The sequence below is a fragment of the Fistularia commersonii genome, chromosome 11 (assembly GCF_037954325.1).
Source record: "Fistularia commersonii isolate RoL2024-O1a breed Wild chromosome 11, RoL_Fcom_v1.0, whole genome shotgun sequence".
Lineage (NCBI taxonomy): Eukaryota > Metazoa > Chordata > Actinopteri > Syngnathiformes > Fistulariidae > Fistularia > Fistularia commersonii.
In genome coordinates this window covers 4,253,603-4,272,632 of record NC_141294.1, presented here as the reverse complement: position 1 = coordinate 4,272,632, position 19,030 = coordinate 4,253,603, and positions in this window count along the sequence as shown.

Sequence of the window (19,030 nt, the reverse complement as noted above, 5' to 3'; positions counted from 1 at the left end):
CCCCTTTCCTACTGTTTTTCTTCCCCCCTTTTTCCTCAACCCCCATTTCTGATTATCTCGTCCATCAGGTCTGTTAGGGGATCAGGGGAATCCTGAGCATAAAGCAGATATTGCACAATAATCTTAAGCATCACCCATGCATAATGCTTTAGTTTATCTGCAATTCACAGAATACAGGAAGTGGTCAATAAATCTTACAGCATCTAAATTTTTTTTCCCTTTTGTTTTTGAAATCTGGACACTTGTCAATGATTTCTTTTTTCATAGTGAATGGGATTATTTAACTCGGGATATTTAGGGGTTGTTTTGCAGAGTTTTCAGTGAAGTATGTATATTATACATATATTATATATATATATATATGAGATATGGTAAAAGAACCTTTAAGTTTTGGTTGCTTTTCATTATTCAGTTTGGTTGATGAAATTTTCTGCTCTTGAATTTTCTTTGAAAATTTCTTCAAGTTCGAAAGTGATGCAATATTATTTGCATCTTTTAATCCCCTTTGTGTTTTTTAGCTTTTTTCAAACAATTTGGTTAGAGTTTCGGGAAATCCCGCTTAGATGTTTGTTCTATTGTCGAGTCATGAACAAGTCGAATCTGAACATCTAATGAAAATATTTTAGAATCTGCTCTGACGTGCGTTTCACAAAGCTATAATTTCTCATTTGGGCTTTCAGCTGCTACACACTTTCACATAAGTGATAGATTGACTCGATAGATTGGAGCTAATCATTAGATATATTGATATATCTCAACAAGGCGTATCTCATCGATCAATTTTAATGACTTCATTGTCACAGCCATTGAAGGCAGCCAAGCTGCACAATACTACTACTGTGCTTCACTCAATGAAAAAATTGCCGTAATAAATGACATTAATTACACCTGTATGTAGTGTAAAGACGCATAAAAATGAGCTTATGCGTCTTGATGATGTAAGAGAGAGCATTGAATGATGCAATCTTTGTGCACATGAACTTGTTCGAGGTATAATATTGTTTCAACATTCGATACAAGCACAAAAGCGATACTTTTCAAATTGGATCCTGCAGGGGAAGTTAAGATGCCTCTTTTTGGAATCATGGCTTCAGATGCAGTATTGATAAAGCAGTTAAAAGAATCATTTTCTTAATTATTTTCTTGGAATCAACGAATGAGCATGAAGCACTTTGGCCCATTTGCAGTGCACAAAAAAATTGCACATCGCTAAACAGAGAAAAATGAGGTTGGTCATAATCGTACAACAAACACTGCTTTCATGTTTTCTTGCAAAATATATTTTCCAAAATACAGTCAGTTCTTGTCAATTTATGTCTAAGAACAATGTCATGAATCCATGCAAAGACCGAACTGGCTGCCTCACATCTCGGGGCAATTTATCTGCAGTGAAAATATGCGAATATTATGGATATTACTGAAAGAGGCACATCGGCTATTGCCAAAATCAAATTATTTTATTCTTGAGTTTCCAATCCACCATGTTATGCAATGAATAGGGTTGGTTTAATGAATTCACTATAGAGATGTTTAAAGGTTGTCAAAAGCAATTTAAAACAAAGATAGAGAAGTCCAAATATTTTCATTAATGGCCGGTAGACTCTTCATCTTGCATTCTTTTCATATAAGATTTGTAATGTCATGTGAAACTGCTGTATGTGTTTAGTGATTAACTTCTTTGGTTTTACCCATGGTTGCATTCTGCCATGCAAAATTGTTTTAAAGTGTTTTCTTCATTCTTCAGGTTCACTTTAATACATTGTTTGAATTGTTTTATGTGAGACTCTTTTATAAGAAAATATTTGTGGTTCTTGACAAGAACTTCCCGGAAGAAGAAGAAATCCAATAGCTCAAGGGTACCTAATTAGCAAAACAAAGTGTGATATATAACTTAAATGAAAAAAAATGGAATTATTAATCTATTTAAGTGAAATGTAACAAGGCAACTGAATAAGTTGAATGGCACCAGTGGGAACCAGAGGTCCTCATCATTAGCAGTTCCTTGTTCCCGAAATGTCAGGTCTTCCATGGCGTGTTAGTCCTCTCACCACCAGGCTTCATCAGATTTCCTGTGCTTTTGATGGATGCCGTCTGAAGAGGAACCCTGCGGGTTAGTGCCTTTGCACCGGCCAAATACAAATCATGAGCAGTCCTCTTTTAACAATTTGTGTATATCCAAGCGGAGTAGAGACGGAGGAAAAGATGCTTGTCGCCATAACATTCAAATAAACCGCACTCCAGCTTTCATGAAGAGAAAGAGGTTGTCTGGCTCTCCGGCTGTCGGTCGGTCTTCAGAGATGCAGTCCTTACTGAAAACACAAAGAGGTCTTTTTTTTGTTATTTTCTGTTCATAAAGCAGAATGTATTGTCTTCATTTATCAGCCGTTCTCGTCATCCACTTTGCATATCAACTTTTTGGCCACGGCGGCTCGTCGTTGCATCATTTCGGGTGAGACGCTTAATGTCGCAGCTGATCGAAAAGGGGGCTTTATTTTGTTTCGCAGCCTGTTTTTTTTGGATTCAAGATTCATGACTTTTATTGTCGTTACACAGAGTGCGACAGAATTAGCCTTAAAACAACAATACAGCGAAAGCGGCATCTCTGGGTTAGAGATATAAGACAGAAAAAAAATGGCAGACAAACAATATAAAAAAAAAACTCTGGAAGAATAAAAAGATAAATATGTAAAAAAAAAAAAAAAAGTAAAAAAGTGGGAAAAAAAAGAGGTGTAACAGAGAAGCATCTCGATTACAACACTGCTGTTGATTTAAATGAAACTGGAGCAATATTCGGGCTTCCCTCCTCTGGATCTTCCTCCAGTGTCCCCCGCAACTAAGGAGGACGTTTTTGTCGAGCAAGAAACTTGCTGCATCAGGATAAAAAGATGCTCTTTTGAGACTTCTGGTTTTTTGTTTGTTTTCAAATGATGATACGACATTACAGAAGCGCTATGTATTGAAAGGTGAATTAAATGACATTCGCTATCTCCAATCAGACTATGTTGGCTCAGATTATACAGGAAATAATGAAAATAGTTGATTTGCAGCAAAAACGATGATGGAAAAATTGGCATCGACTAACCTATGTGTTCAAATTTCTTAGAATCCATACTGAATAAAATCTGTGGCCATATTCCTTTGGGTTTGGGCAGGTCTTATAAATAATGGTATGATCACAGTATGTGTCCAAATGTGTTCATGTTATATATTCTCTCTTTTATCCCTGTCTATTCTTCACTTTTCTCAAGCTCTGTTCCCCAGCTCCATCCTCATGTCTACCAGATGTTACGTATGTTTCCGGGATCGCGGCCAAAGTTGAGTGAGGGAATTCAATTCAAATTTTGCGTCTGCCAAGTAACACAGCACTATGTTGCTGGATGCTTACAGTTGTCAAGTCTTTTAAAAAAAAGGTGTTTTGCAATGATGTAATGGTAGGTACTCCCCATATATAAAGCTTGGATTTGAATAAATTAAGTAGCCTTGCTTATTCCTCTTCAAACTTTTCCCATCTATATACAGACTACTGTTTCAGTGAAAATAAAGAAGGGGTTGCAAATCATCATTGTAGTAGAAGGATCTGATATTTAATCTGTGTTTATACCTATTTAGGCAATGTTAGTCAAACATTAGCTTCCAACCCATATAGCTAATTCATTTGTCTACTTTGTGAGAAAAGCAGGAAATCAGATAAATATCTATTGCATGACCTTTAGATAGCATACAGAAAAAAAAAATGTAGATACCGCACGCCTATTGCACATGGCCAAAAGCATAATTCTATGTTATATTGAAAAGTAAATATTTATTTACAGATATGAAGCCTCATCTGTGTCATAGATCAATTGTAGGTTGCGATTAACCAATTAAAGAGAAGTGTAATTTATATACTGTACATTGGAAAAGTCATAGTTGCCCTTTCAGTGCTACCGATTCGAGACGCGTTCTGTGGAGGAACATTTTAATTTGTTTAATGATAGTAGATAAAGTACCACAAAGTATATGAAAATCATAATGTAATTTAGCACGAGTTTAAGTCACGGGACCACACAGTCGTAATTGGAAAAAAAGCTAATGTTAACAGTAGCCACTGTTTTTTCATCTCATGACAACCACTTGGCAGGAAATGAGAATTTAAACATTTTCACGGCGAGCCTGTCTTACAGTGATATTAACAGGGACATTCAGCAAATGGGGAAAATTTGTAGCACAGTTTCAGAGGATCATTTTCACCACTTAGCCACACATTTTGCTTTCCCACAGCCCTGACAGACAGAGGCTCTATCCCATGTGCTGAATCATATCAGTCCCTCGGTATAAACTCACCACAAGCTGTTACTTGCTGCACACATTTTATTACCACGAGTGTGTGGTCGTAAATGATCTATAATTCAGACCCTTACTTGCCTTTATATTATTTTTTTCTGACACGAGGATGGCTCATGGCCAAAACAGACTAAAATATTTTCATGCGCCGTTGATGGTAATGATACAGAGAGCATCTACCGAAGGTCAACATGCATGCAAAAGCAATGTAAACAGGATATGCTAATGGCTTATTGTATCGCAAAGCAAACATACTAATATGTTAATATGTAAGAACTGGCATGTTCTCATTGTTCCCACACTCAAATTATGATTCATAATTGAAAGTTCAGCTGTGCAAATCAAGCAGTGTCATCCATCAATGTCAAAATGGTATAAATGATAGATTTAAAGTGTTTAAGGTGAGGGATTTTTTCCCTGTTGTTGGCATTGCACTAGAAAGTGTATAAAATATACCATATTGCTCTCTTGTCCCAAAAAATATGTCTTAAAAAAGGTGTCAAGTGTGAAAATTCATGGGGAGGTGAGGAACCTGACAGCCTGTGGTTTCCACTTACTTCAGTCATTCTCTGCGTGGCATTGGATATCTCTGGTGTGAATAGAGAGAGAGCTGTTGCATGTTCCACCGAATACTAAAGTATTTTTTTGCAAAATACTTTTACATGACTAGCTGCCCTCTACATGGAACAGAATGAGCGATTACTCCATAACACCAGGCTGAGAACCAGATGTGTTGTCCTGCAGCCGAACCTAACTTACATACAGATGCACAAGACATGAAATTCGAAGTAACATGTATCGAAATTATAATAAAAATCCTTGCTAGTGGAATACATTGGCAATGAAAATTTCGTGTTACTGTGATTTTTTTTGGTTTGCATGCAAATCAGAGGCACCACATCAAACACCATGCTAAAGGTGAAATGACACTGAATTCAAAACCATTTTACCTCAGAAATGTCCATAATCATCTGCCAAACAACAAGTTAAAATGCTCAACATTTACCCAGAATATTGATATGTTACCAGAATTTGTCAGCATTGCCCCTTGCTGTGCTGATGTTCTTGCACTCTTGTGCATAAAAAAAATTAATCACGCCATTCATTTCATCCTTCATTATATTTCCACTGCATTTGTACTTGAATCATTTCCTTTTTGTAGAAACTAGAAAACCTGTGACCAGAAAAAAGTTGCCCATTAAATGTGAAGGATGATTATTCAGTCTGAAAGTTTTATGCTTTAACTGAATTGGATACAACTTCCAGAGCCAATATTGAATGAAATTTGTTAAAACAGCTTCCAAAAAAAATAATTGTCGCTGAAACATTCTCTGTATTGTACGCTTCCCATTACTCTTTTTATTTGATTTTACGCTTCTTAAATGCCTGCTGAGCTTGATTGTCAAAATAATCTTCCTTTTGACAAGGCATGTTAAACATATGTTTTTCAAGTTACTAATGCAATTCATAATTATCATTTCATTACTTTCATTACATTGGCCGAAGTTCCCTCTTGTTTTTCTTCCATCGTGTTGCACTGCGGGCAAGTTTCGATCTGAGTTTTCAAGCATCTGAAAATACAAACACAGACACAGTCGGCACACCCACGGACAACAGCCGCAGCCGTCATCTGACCAGACACAAACCCAAAAATGTTATCAAAACAAACACTAATTATCAAAATCGGTGTCATCAGATCACTTTTTAGGCTCCAGAGAACAGGAAAATGATGAATATAAACATGATTTTCCTCTGTGTAATTGTATATGTTATGAATTATTAGAATTTTTTTTGTTTGTTCTTTTGCTTCTTGATTGCATGTGTAGCTTTCAAGAGGTTTGATCGGAGCAAACAGTTATGTTTTCCTTTCTGCCAACAACCATATGCAGACGGGGCCCATCCTGGATCCCATTTTGTTTGTTTTCAACAAATAAAGTGTTTTTCTTTTTGCACCAACCTTAAAATACACGCATTTCTTGCGTTGAAAACAACACAACTCTTGATTCAGACGTTTTTTTTTTTTTTTTTTATGAGCTATCATACTATTGCATCCGCCCATCTGCTGTTCAGACGGCCAAAATTCTTTAACTTCACTCCCTTTCACTGGGTTCTCGTCTCCGAATAAATCATATAATAGATGAAAATAAGAATAAGAATAAGAACAACTTTATTTATCCCGAAGGAAATTGTTGTGCCAGAGTTTCAAGTAAAACATAACAATAATATATAGTAGTAGGAAATTGTATAAACAGTTAAAAGAAATATATATTTTATCAAATATTTCATCAAATATTTTTATCAAATTTGTATCAAACTTTTATCAAATTTTATCAAAAAATTATCAAATATTCTATCAAATATCAAATATTTTTATCAAATTTTATCAAAGATTTATCAAATATTCTATCAAATATCAAATATTTTTATCAAATTTTATCAAAAATTTATCAAATATTCTATCAAACATTCTCTGAAATATAAAATATTTTTATCAAATTTTATTAGATATTTGCATTTGTCCGTAAGCCGGTAAATAAAGACTTCTCTTCCTCATCGGCAGTCTATGTTGAAGATCAAAACTTGCCATCGGTTCATCGACTTTTTGCAGCTCATCTCGGTCTTCGTTCCACGGGTCCTTTCAGGTTTTATCTTTTGCAACACAACAATGGAAAGGGCTTCCTCCTCAGAGAGAACAGTCCAAACACAGTCCAAATTCAGCGTGTACTAAAGACTCAAATATATCCAAGGCACAACCTGAGTCATATTCAGTTAAAATATCTGCTTATCTCAGTAATGTCTCCTCTTACCTGTCTTCAGCTTCAATTTTAGTCGATAATGATAATCCTGTTGGGCTGATTCTCCGCTGTAAACCAAACGGAGTAATTTAAACCACTCTGAAATTTAGCATTACCTAAATGACTTAATGTGATGGGCAGTAATGTGACAAATACACATTTAAGAAGGTGTAATTGGAGAATAAATGTACCAATTACTATGGTTATACCACTAACTGACCAGAGCGGTAAAGTTTGCTATCTCTATTAAACATTGCAACCACAGTAGGCCTGCGGAGCCACCGAATGCCAAACTCAACTGTGTCAAGTGTATTTATTCAGGGTTTTGGCCATTCACTCTTTTTCATCAAGTGGTGTGTTATGACTGGCCAACAGTCTGAGAAGAAAAAAGAGTCAGACAAATTGAAGTGATTTTCATTTTGTCAGCTTATACTGCAAGCTAGTCCAGAATGAGAAAATAGATCTGTTATCATTCATATAAAGCAGTGGGAAACATTTAAACGGGTCAATTTCTGTCTCTCCCAACAGATGAGACAGGAGCGAGTCCAGCTGAAATGGGCCGGCGGTTCAACAGGAAAGAAATGCTGCCAATTCGGTATGTAGGACTCACAAGAAAACCCGCTTTTAAGGTTTGTTACCGTTACGAACCATAAGGCCCATGATCGTTAAATGAGGTTTCAATTTGCGGTCAACGTTTTGCTCAGCTTTGCACTCAGCGTGATTACTTGGTCATACATGAACAGAATGCTGATCCTTTGTGAACATTATTTATCCATTTCTATTGTTCTGAATTGTATAAACAAAATGGATATCAACTCGACAAACGGCTTTGGTACAAAATAGTAGTGTTAATAACTGCTCATTTCAAGTAACAGGTCCCTAATATTGGAGACGGTGGTGTAGGAAAGTTTCTTTTTAATAAAAGTAAGGGTGTACAAGATTAAAAACATGAATAAGGCAGTTCAAGATTTACAGAATAATTGACATATTGACCGATAGTTGATTACACTTAAAGATGTGTCTGCAGTTGCAAAAAAATCTCCCATTGAACCAAAACTGGAGCCTTTTTTTTTTACTAATAAAATGGGCTAGCACATATTCAAAAATATTTTTGTAATTTTGCTAATATTTTACATCCCAACTCATGATCTCGCTGACAAATTCACTTGCGATACATTTTAATGACGGTGTGCATTGAGGATTTTTATAAAAATGCAGAGTGAACAACTTATATTCTGCGAAACAATGTGAGGAGAAAAGGCGAATTGCATTAATTGTGACTGTGTTTGTAAACTATCTTGTTTGAAGAAAACATGCTTATCAGCTTAGTTTGCTGTGCTCATAACTGCTGTTTTTGTGAATAGAAATAGCACAGGCGTTGTTGTTTTGTTCCACGATGTGCGAGTATTATGATGGAGCCCAGATTGTGGTTTCATTGCAAAACTTTTTATTTACTTCCACTGACATCTCAAATTATACAGACTTGAATGTAATTCCGATCTGGTAGTCATTAGTCATGCTATGTAAACTTTCCACGGCTGAAACTGTGAAATCACTCTCAGGTAAATAGTGTCTCCCGCACTCGCTATCCTTCACAACTATCCTTAAATGATCACCTGCATAACGTGCACGGACCAAGCACACAATCTGTTAGAGTGCACTTGCATTCTCAGAATTCTTAATCAGGATTTAGTCAAAAAGGAATCAGGAATAAAGATAAATGCCACAATTTTGAAGTGAAGGTTTGACATTTCGTGAAAATGAAAACTAACTCATCTGTGGGTCACGTATTTCTAACATTATATTAGTAATTGAGGCTGGTTTATGGTGATCCAAACTAAACCGCCTAAGGACAAGATTGTTTCTGCCAAGATGTGTGATCGCAGAAAACCTTTTTCTCTGCACTGGGTTTTTGAACGTTAGAAAGGGACCACCTTCCTCGGGGCTTCAATACACAGATATAATGACAGATGTTATCCATTTATAGTAGTTTAATCAGAAGAACACATACTAGGCAGCTCAGTTAGACTCAGGACGACACTTGGTGTTTATACTAAATCAGCGGTTCTTAACATGGGTTCGATCGAACCCCAGAGGTTTGGTGAGTCAGTCTCAGGGGTTCGGTGGAGGTCAAGACACACACCCGACTCATATCATTTGTGACGACACAAATTGGCCATCACTGGCTGCAGGTGATCGCGCTACATAGCTTGGCCTAAGGTGCACTCACTAGTCAGTTTGTGACTGTCGTGATGGTGCACCAGGTGATTTCTTTCTTAATATTTCAATGCCCTCACACTAATTATGTCGAGCAAAAAAAAAAGTGAAAGTTGTCGGACGATTATGTACCATATGGATTCACATGTATAACATGAATTAGCGTCCTACCTGCATGATTTGCAATGCCAAGTTGAGCAATTCTAGTTTAGCACCGGCAGATGGGGAATACAAGAACACAACGCTTGCTGAATTCAAGGTGAAGAGAGACAGATTGCATGAAAAGGCTACGCTGCCTGCTCTCAGTTTTGTAACCAACCGATCCTCGATCCGATAAAGAAGTGTTCGGTGAATGCGCACATGAAACTGGTGGGGTTCAGTACCTCCAACGAGGTTACGAACCACTGTACTTAACAGTTGAAGTTGAAATTCAAGCATCTCAAACTTACAGGAAGGCAAGCGAATTTGATAATCTGGTACTTCATACATGGAGTTTTTCTTTGTCATTGTTGTTGTTATTTAATTTTAATTTTGGGCTTTTCACACTGGAAGTTGGAGATCAGGAGGTCTAGTGGAAGCAACTGCTGGTGTCACAAGAAATTGTACTAATATTTTACATTTAAAATTAGGCACTATTGGTGATCTTAAAATGACCAGAATTATTTAATTATTATAATGGTCTCTGCCCTGCATACGTTTCTCAAAAATATTTGGAGGGGTCAATTTGACTTTACGATCTGCATTTTCATAACAGCGTTGTCTCAGAAGGCACCAAGTAAAATTTAAAATTTAGGTTGGAGAATAAGTTTTGGGGGGGGGGAGTTCACCAAATAGTCTGTCTTATTCTCTTGCACTCTTCTTCATTGCAGTGTAATAAAGAGAAGAACAAAAAAAAAGAAAAAGAAATCTGTTTCAAAAGCTATTGTGAAAGTGTGAGCCAGTAGAGAACTGAATCTTTTACAACATAACCTCTAAATCCAGATCGTACACATTTCTTTCGTCCCTGACAAATAACAACATTTCCGTCGGATTAGAAGGTTTATAGGTTACTCATTTATAAGCTGATTCAAAACTTGTAGACATGCGTTTTAGCTACTTGGTCTTAGTTCGTCTTTCACTTAGAGCTCACCTGACTTCTCAGGGAACAGCTGAAAATAGAGATAGAGAGGAAACTAAGTGGGTGATCATGTTGTTTCAGCCCTTTTAACAAAACACAAACATGGACATCCCCCACCATCCCATCCAAACTCCCTCTTCAGCTGCTGATTGACAGTATGCAAACATCGTCAGTCAACCAGTCAGTCACTGACCGAACTCTCCTGTCTGCCGGCTGTCCTGTAAAGAAACCGAACACTCTTAACACGCCAGCGGGCAGTTTTGGGAGAGTCAGCCACCCAGAAAGAAAGAAGGCAAGACACAAATCAGATGTTCAACTAGCGAGTGGTCAGTCACTCAACACCTTTTGGCTTTTGCTATCAGTAAGAATTTCCTGTCACTTTGTTGTCCTCCTTTAGCACCTGGGCGGCATACATAAACACACACACACACACACACACACACACGGACACACACGCAAAACGCAAACATAGACAGAAGTGGGACAAATGGCAACTCCTTTCACACTTTGTCACAACTTGTTCTCAAATAAGCAGAGGTGGTTCCCCCAAAAAGTCTCAGATGTTTCACTTTCATGTCATCAGGCTGTCTACCTGCAGAGGACTGAAGCTGCGACTGCCGCTGTGTATATATTATTGTCAGACCACAAAAGTTTGGCAGGTCTTTGCTCTGAAGCCAGTATTTTCACCAAGAGATCATCAATTACACCTTTTTTAAGGTCTGGTTATTAATTGGTAAAAGATTTAATTTTAGGTTGTCAATCGAGAAACATTGAAATACTCATAGGATGAAACGAAATAAGAAATATCCATGCATTGCATTCAAGAAGGGGGTTTGTGTGTGTGTGTGTTTGTGTGTGTGTGTGTGTGTGTGTGTGCGTGCATGTTATCTTGGCAAGTGTTTACAATGTCTCCGCTGAGCTACATGGTATCTTGAATGCTTAAATTGCGGCACAGTAACTACAGCTTTCAAGAGATCTGAAGATTCTGTAAAGATGATAAGATATTGTTTTTATTCGACTATAGAGAGAGCCAACAGTTGAGGAGCAGTCCAGAGTGGACGCCACCTCTTGCCTCATGAAATCTGGCTCCAGCCTCATGCAGCATTGTATTTTCAATAATATTGAATCTAGAAACTCCTAATTTTTTCCTTTTGTTTAATTTTGTATGGATGATTACATACAAAATAATGTTGGTACATTTATATGATTATTCATGTTTTTAAAGTTGAAATAAAATCCCCAAAAATTTAAATTACAATTTTCACTTACATGATACCTAGTTGGCTCTTGCATAAAAATTAAATAAGAAATGTGGCCCGCGAGCTAAAATAATTGCCCTGCCCTGGTGTAGACGGTCAAAGGTTGACAAGGTGTTGGTCGATTTCCTTAAACATACAGCTAAAAACATTACAATCAATGTCATGAATAATTATCCAAAAAAAATGTTGTGGCAAGGTTGAAAATCATAGCTAATACCTCTGTTATACAGAGATAAATCCGATTTCTTCTTTTTAAAGTTACCATTAATTAGTGTGCCCTTTATTAGGTTTCAGCAAGCACACAGGCTTGGGTTTTTTAGGCATATTATTTACTATGCAAATAATTATTCAATGACAGACCCCCTTTTCTATCCGCGTTGGAACAGATAACAGATATGTTTTTACTCATTAATTATCACAAACCCTTGTATCAGGATACCATTGTGAGGGAAACTGTAATACCTGAGTATAGTTTATGTCCAACTTATCAAAATGACATCAAATATAAACTCATAAAACCTACATTTCAATCATTTTAATTTATTGTATATGCATTAATATACATTTGTACATAAATACAAATATACATATACACATAAAGTATGTGTGTGTGTGTGTGTGTGTGTGTGTGTGTGTGTGTGTGTGTGTGTGTGTGTGTGTGTGTATATATATATATATATATATATATATATATATATATCATGAAATAATTTCTTGAGTCAAAAAAGCCACCACAAATCCACTGTTTCTGAGGGCAGACTTATCCTAACCCTAATCCAACAAACAATATATTCTGTGTTGTAGTGTATGAAACCTTGTGTCACCCCTGCCTCACAGTGAGTGTGTAGTTTATTGGCTTTCACGGACTCGGATATACATCAGTGTAAGCCAAAGCAACAGGAGCCAGGCATATGGAGTCAATAACAGTAATAGTTGGGAAACAAAGGAGAGACCTGACATAAAACAAGGAAGCCATTCAGATTGCCTCAAAGAGTCAGTCTTGTATGTTGTCCATGTGGCTAAATCGTATGAAAAACAGATTTTGATAATGAGCACCAATGTACTGACTTTTTTCATTCCAAATGCAAAGGTCGTTTTTGATTATAGGTGCAATGAATGTGTGCATATGACATTATCACCACATTAACCGTTACACCCCCCCCAAAACGGATAATGTCAACTTGGATGAAACTCCAAACACTGTCATTTGAAGATCCCAAAGCCTTGTTTAGATTATTAGTTGGACAAGTCGGTATGAGTCAAATCATATTGCGTCACTGAAATCCTTGATTAGATTATGGAAATAGGAAAATCTTTTAACAATGTATGTGAGGATAGAAATGAGTTAAACCTCTATGTACCTTGATAGCGGAGCCCGAGAAATAAAATGCTCACATGTTCAATACCTACGGTAAACCGTGGATTGAGTTATTGCAGACATATGGTTATGGTCAGTGTCATGATTAAAAATGGCCTCCCTGGAAACCCAACCTATATACTGTAACAGCCTCATTAAACAATTTTGATAGAGAAGCATAACCACAATGCACATCACTTAAAGACATTAAGTTTAGTGCTGCCCATTAATGTCACTGTCTGATAAATGGCCCTCATATTTCATAACCATACAATCCTTCTCTACCTGACAGATCTGCTTTAGCAGCAAGAAAACCAACCACCAACTCGCCTCTTTACTGCAAAGTGTGCATGTCTGCGCACATTATCAGCGTGTTTTACCACACCTTGACACACAGCAAAGAAAACAAATTCCAAAAATTTATAGAACAGCAGCTATTTTTGTTTAATCGCACATATAAGGTCGATTATGATTTGTTTTGGGTTTTTTTTTTTTTTTACTGTCATCATCCACATATTCTGACAAAGGTCAGGAGAAAATGAACTGCATCACTTTACCAACTTCCCTGCTTCATCCGACACGACCTCGTATCTTTCTCCCGATTAAAGAGCTTCACGGTTGCGATAAAAACCTCCACTACCGTGCAATTTCACCTCGCTTTGCAGCTTGTGTCTTCAAATAGGCCCTTCACCAATCCCGGCGTAATTTTCCTTTTTTCCTTAACTATTGGTACCTGCTTGTTACTTCTCCTTTTTGAATGCTGCTGATCGGTCTGCAATATCACATGAAATTATAACCCCATCCCATCGGATCAATGCTGTAATATTGAATTAATTACTGTACTTGTAAATTTACATACAACAGTTACATTTATTCATCATTGGGAGAACAAACTCAAAAAACATTTACTCCTACAGAAATGTAAAATGATTGGATATTGTATTAGTGAGCAGTTATTACAGAATTTCTTATGTTGTGAATATGCAGCCTAGTCAATATTTTGAACATTGGTTTCATTACCAGTAGCGCAAAGACAGTTAGCTTCAAAAATAGCCCCGACATTATTATGCTTTGCTTTTTTTAAAAACGCGTGAACACATGTTTAGAAAGTCCTGGTTCTATCCACTTCACAAAAGGCTTGGGGAACAATAGTCGGTCAGCGAGCGAGAAAAAAGAAAAAACACGCGCATCCACTGCCCGGTTAGGGAAGGGGTCTGGATCAAAAAAAAAATCTGCACACCAAAAGTGCTCCAAAAATAAAGATAATTTATTTTACATACAGTACAGAAAACTTCTTCTCGCATGACGTTTCAAGCAAAGTTTCAAGCTTATGTGTCAAACCTCAGTCCAAAATATTTAGTTTCAAGGATTTCAAACCCTGTAGTATTCTTTAATAATACATTTTATTCAGATTTCATGGGCAACTCAGAGTTCACGAAATAAAATAAAATACATACAGCAAGAAATTACCTAGTTTGATTCCAAGCTGGGCCTTTCTGTGTGGCGTCTCCATGGCCTCCCCGAGTCTGTGTGGGTTCTCTGGTTCCCTCCCGCAAACCAAAAGTATTCATTAGGTCAAGGATCTAAATCGCCCTGATGGGAGAATGTGAAAGTGAATTTTTGTGTGTCTCTACATGTTGCCTATGACTGACGGAAGACCTGTCCAGGTTGTGAGCCCCGCCTCTGCCCAGTGACAGCTCAGATAGGCTTTTTTGGCACTTTTGGGAATAAAAGCAGTCACCAAAAACTATGAACAATGTAAAGATATTAAATGTCATTCGGTCCCTGTCTTCAAACACATAAATACAATTTCAAACTTAAAAATCACACACTGTACTGTGACTCATTTTAGTTTCCAAGTATAATATACCAAGACGGATTCCTGTACGTATCAGAATCAGAATCGGAATAAAACTTTATTCATCCCTGAGGGGCAATTGGGAGGCACATGGGTGGCGACATCAAACTCTGAACATCAAAATAAAGTCTAATCAATTTCTGTAGAGATTGTGCAAATTGTGCCATTGAGGTAATCTGGGCTTTGCATTTATAAGATATGGCGATCAAGGATTTTGCAGGGTTGCTGGAACTTGAGGAGTTGGACGGCTCCGGGGACAAATGTTGACCTTCTCCTCGAGGTTTTGCAGGCGGGGCGGCGGAGTCTGCGACCTGAAGGGGGCCACTCGTAAGATGCGGACTGATGTGCGAGGATCTTTTTGACTGTTTTTAAAATTTGGCTGACATGGGAGTTGGAGATGTACTGTATGTGTATGTATATGAGCGAGCGAGAATTTTTACAGCTTAACAGCTAGAATGAAATATATATATATATATATATCTATACTGCACATTCAGGGCTGTTTGTCATTATCTGACTATTGTGAAAGGATCATGTATAAATATTGTATTTGTTTTATAATTCTAGCATTTTTTTAATGGAACGCTTTGGGTGGTAACTCAGCAACCATGTGAAATCCTACATTACAACATTATAATCGGTCCTGGATGTATTTAAAGTTAAATAGCCACATGCGAGAGCTTCCTTTTTAAATCACTGTCACAAAGCACATGTTTCTCAATATCATTATGAACCCACTGAAGGGAAGTAAATAATGATATACAGTCAGCAGTCTTGCTTCAAAATCAAAGTGTAACACGGTTAGCCAACTGGAATTGAAAATATCATCCGTCTTCAAGATGATGGTGAAGTGATGAAAAATGCTCTTTTTTTTATAAATCTTTCAAGTATCACTGTGTGACACTGGTTTGATGAATCTGTGTGGCACATTTGCTAAGCATAAATTTAGAGGGAGGTCAATGTCTTAAAGTTGTGATTGAGTGCCGTAATCACAGCTGGATATGAGCTGTGGGTCTTTGGTTTTGTGGTGGGCTTTCAGGTTCCCCGCTGTTTTCCAAACTAACGTGGGATCCCTGCCCTTTGCTCCAGCCAGTGGTGTCAGAGGTCGCCTTGAGCTTTGTGACAAACCCCTGCTTTTAACGCCGCGTGGTGGAAGAAGGGAAGCAAAAATTGATCTAATTGCATGAATAAGTCGGAGAGGAGAATTGTTTTATTTTGCATAAATCACCGAAAGATGAAATGGCCCTGATTCATCAATCTATTATTATAAAGCAAATGGCATGACTTAATCCGTGGAACTTTGTATCATTTTTCCACTCAAAATAAATTATTGACCTAACAGAAGTCCATCTAATAGTAATATTCAGCAGCTTAAAAGAGTGACTCAACAGAAGTTGGACAACGTTATGTAGAATTACATCACCGCTAACGTCAACAGCTCTGCTGCATTCACTGTCCAAAAGTTTAGATGGAAATTTTGTGATCACATATCGCCAAATAAACACTATGTCATGGCATTTGTTGCTACGTTTATACTGCCGTTGTGTAAAATTGTGTGACAATATGCGACCATATATTTTACATTTAAATGTTCACACTTTGTTGAACTGCAAATGTTATAAATACAAATGCATGAACAAAACTGTTGAATATGCTTCTTCGATCCCAACATTGAATATGATAAATATGTAGTTAAATAGATAAAGATATGTAATGTATAGGTTTCGTACCAATTCTCCAACCCAGCAGTATTTCCTGCAGCGCTGCTGGTCAGCAACAGCCAGGGAATCTCCCAATATGATGGAAGCCATAAAGGACAAATTGATTGTAACCACTTTTCATGTTTATATGGATACACTCTTCTCTTTGCATTTAATTTACAACAACCATAAGATTCTCATCTACGTTGGTTTAAAAAAAAAAAGAGGAGAACAAATGCATCATAAAGACAGCAAAAAATTTAGACTATCGCTTGGCGCCTATGTAAAATTGACTCATGCAAGAACAGCCTGGATGTCTGTTGACATTTGTGGTGAGGTGTATAATGACCGTGCTTCTCCGATCCAAGGTGCGTCCTTTCAGACATCTTTAACTCGTTCATGGAAAAGCAGGCGCCACAAAAGCATTGGAAGGAGAGCACAGTCACATTCTGCATCTGGTGGTAACACTGAAGAGACAGACATGTTGACATTGGGAGCGTGCTGTCGGTACTCTGTCACCGTATTCGCGCGATTGCCCTCTTTATATGAATTTATGTTAAACAAATGTGCTGAAACAGCTGCTGCAAATGAAACCACCGTAACAGAACGTGATATTTAAAGCATTTAACTTTCCCACCTCCTATGTCATTGAACTTGGACTGGAAGACTGATGATACTCTGTCATCAAAATGATCCAATTGGAAACATTTATTCACTCTAAACGTCTTGCAATAAGACTGATGAAACTCTTCTGGCTGCTCATGATACCATATCTGTAAGTCGGGAATGCAAATGTATAAGTCAAAGACCTCCTGAGACGGTCTTGGTTCTCAGCTGTCCAGACAGTATGAGACTGCGGTTTGAATTGGAAGCTTTGCCATGTGAATCTGTTGAACTGTAAATTATTTGTGGTATGTTAGAGGTTTGCAATATAGGAGTTCTCCCTCACATTTGACTTAAAATCATTATCAGACACAAAAGAACAATTGCATTGCATATCCATTTACTATCCCCAGCCTACAGCCTTTTATCCACGCTTGGCGCTGCCAGTTCAAGCTGACACTGTTTGACAATCAGTTTTAGCTCTGACATTTGCCGACCACTGTTAATGACTATAGCCAATTTAAATAAACTTGCATTTTTGGTGGTTCGGAAAGATTATGCAACCAGAAAAACCTATATAACTGTTTACCCATGTGTCGCCTAACTTTATGGTTGAAAACATACTTTCCCTTAAAAACACAGACTAACTCTTAAGGCTGAGTCTTTTTAGAAAATGTTATGGAATCTGTAAAATTTTGCGAGCAGATCTGAAAAAAATATCAAAACGGTTCTGCTTTTGTATAACAATATTTTGCTTAAAGCTTATGCCATTTCTGATTATATTTATATCACATTTAAATTATATCAACATTTCCGCAGCCTTTTTGTATAGTTACCCTTCTTTTTTTTTTTAAATTTGCATTTACTCAGATCACAGCTGTAAATGTTCTTTGAACTTGAAATACTATCCACACTTTTATTTAAAATGTTGAAATAGTTATAAAGTATGCATGGATTATCTGATTTTGATGCACTCATGTGACACCCAGAGGCGTCCTCCTTCTTCCCCTGGCATTCGAGGTAAGCGTGGCCAGACATGGAAAATATGACTGTAGATGCCCTTATTTTCATTAATGGGCGGTGTGATAAAAGTCAAGTTTGAAAAAAAAACAAAAAAAACAATACATTTGCAGTTTGATTTTATATGTGTAAATGTCATCTTATTGGAGGTCAGTGGCGTTTGTGGCTTCCAAACATGGCAAAATGCATTGTTGGTTAAACTGATAGAGGAATGCACCGCTGCTATCACTGATCATGTATATTTATCATTTTTGACATAGATTATGAATGCATGTGAATTGTATGCCATGTTTTGTTGTGGTCGAGTACAAGCGTGCCTATATTCCTTTGAAAGAAAAACTATAGTTAATTAGAAACAAAGACTTTTCCTCTCTATGAATCAGTTTACCGTCCTAGGCCAAGTTTTGGTCTGTTCCTCATTCAGCACTTTAACATTTCAGAACAAAAATATTGGATCTAACATGATTATCTTATTGAATATCACCATATTAGATCTGAGAAACTGCTTTACATTAACTTATTTTAAATCTACAAGGCTGTCTCTTGTCGGGACTCTTTCATGTTTCCTTGCTAAAATGTATGTTTTTGAGCCTAGACGGACATTGATTCAAGTTCTGACACACTTCAGAACTTAATTTCTTTTTTTTTTTCTTCTTTTTACCTTGTTTATTTCACCCAACCATGTCTGCAAATTTTATCTTTGAAGAGTTAATCATGGATGTCTTTACATTAAAGAGGCCAGAAAGTGCAGACCAATCACTCCATCTGGGTTTTATTCCTA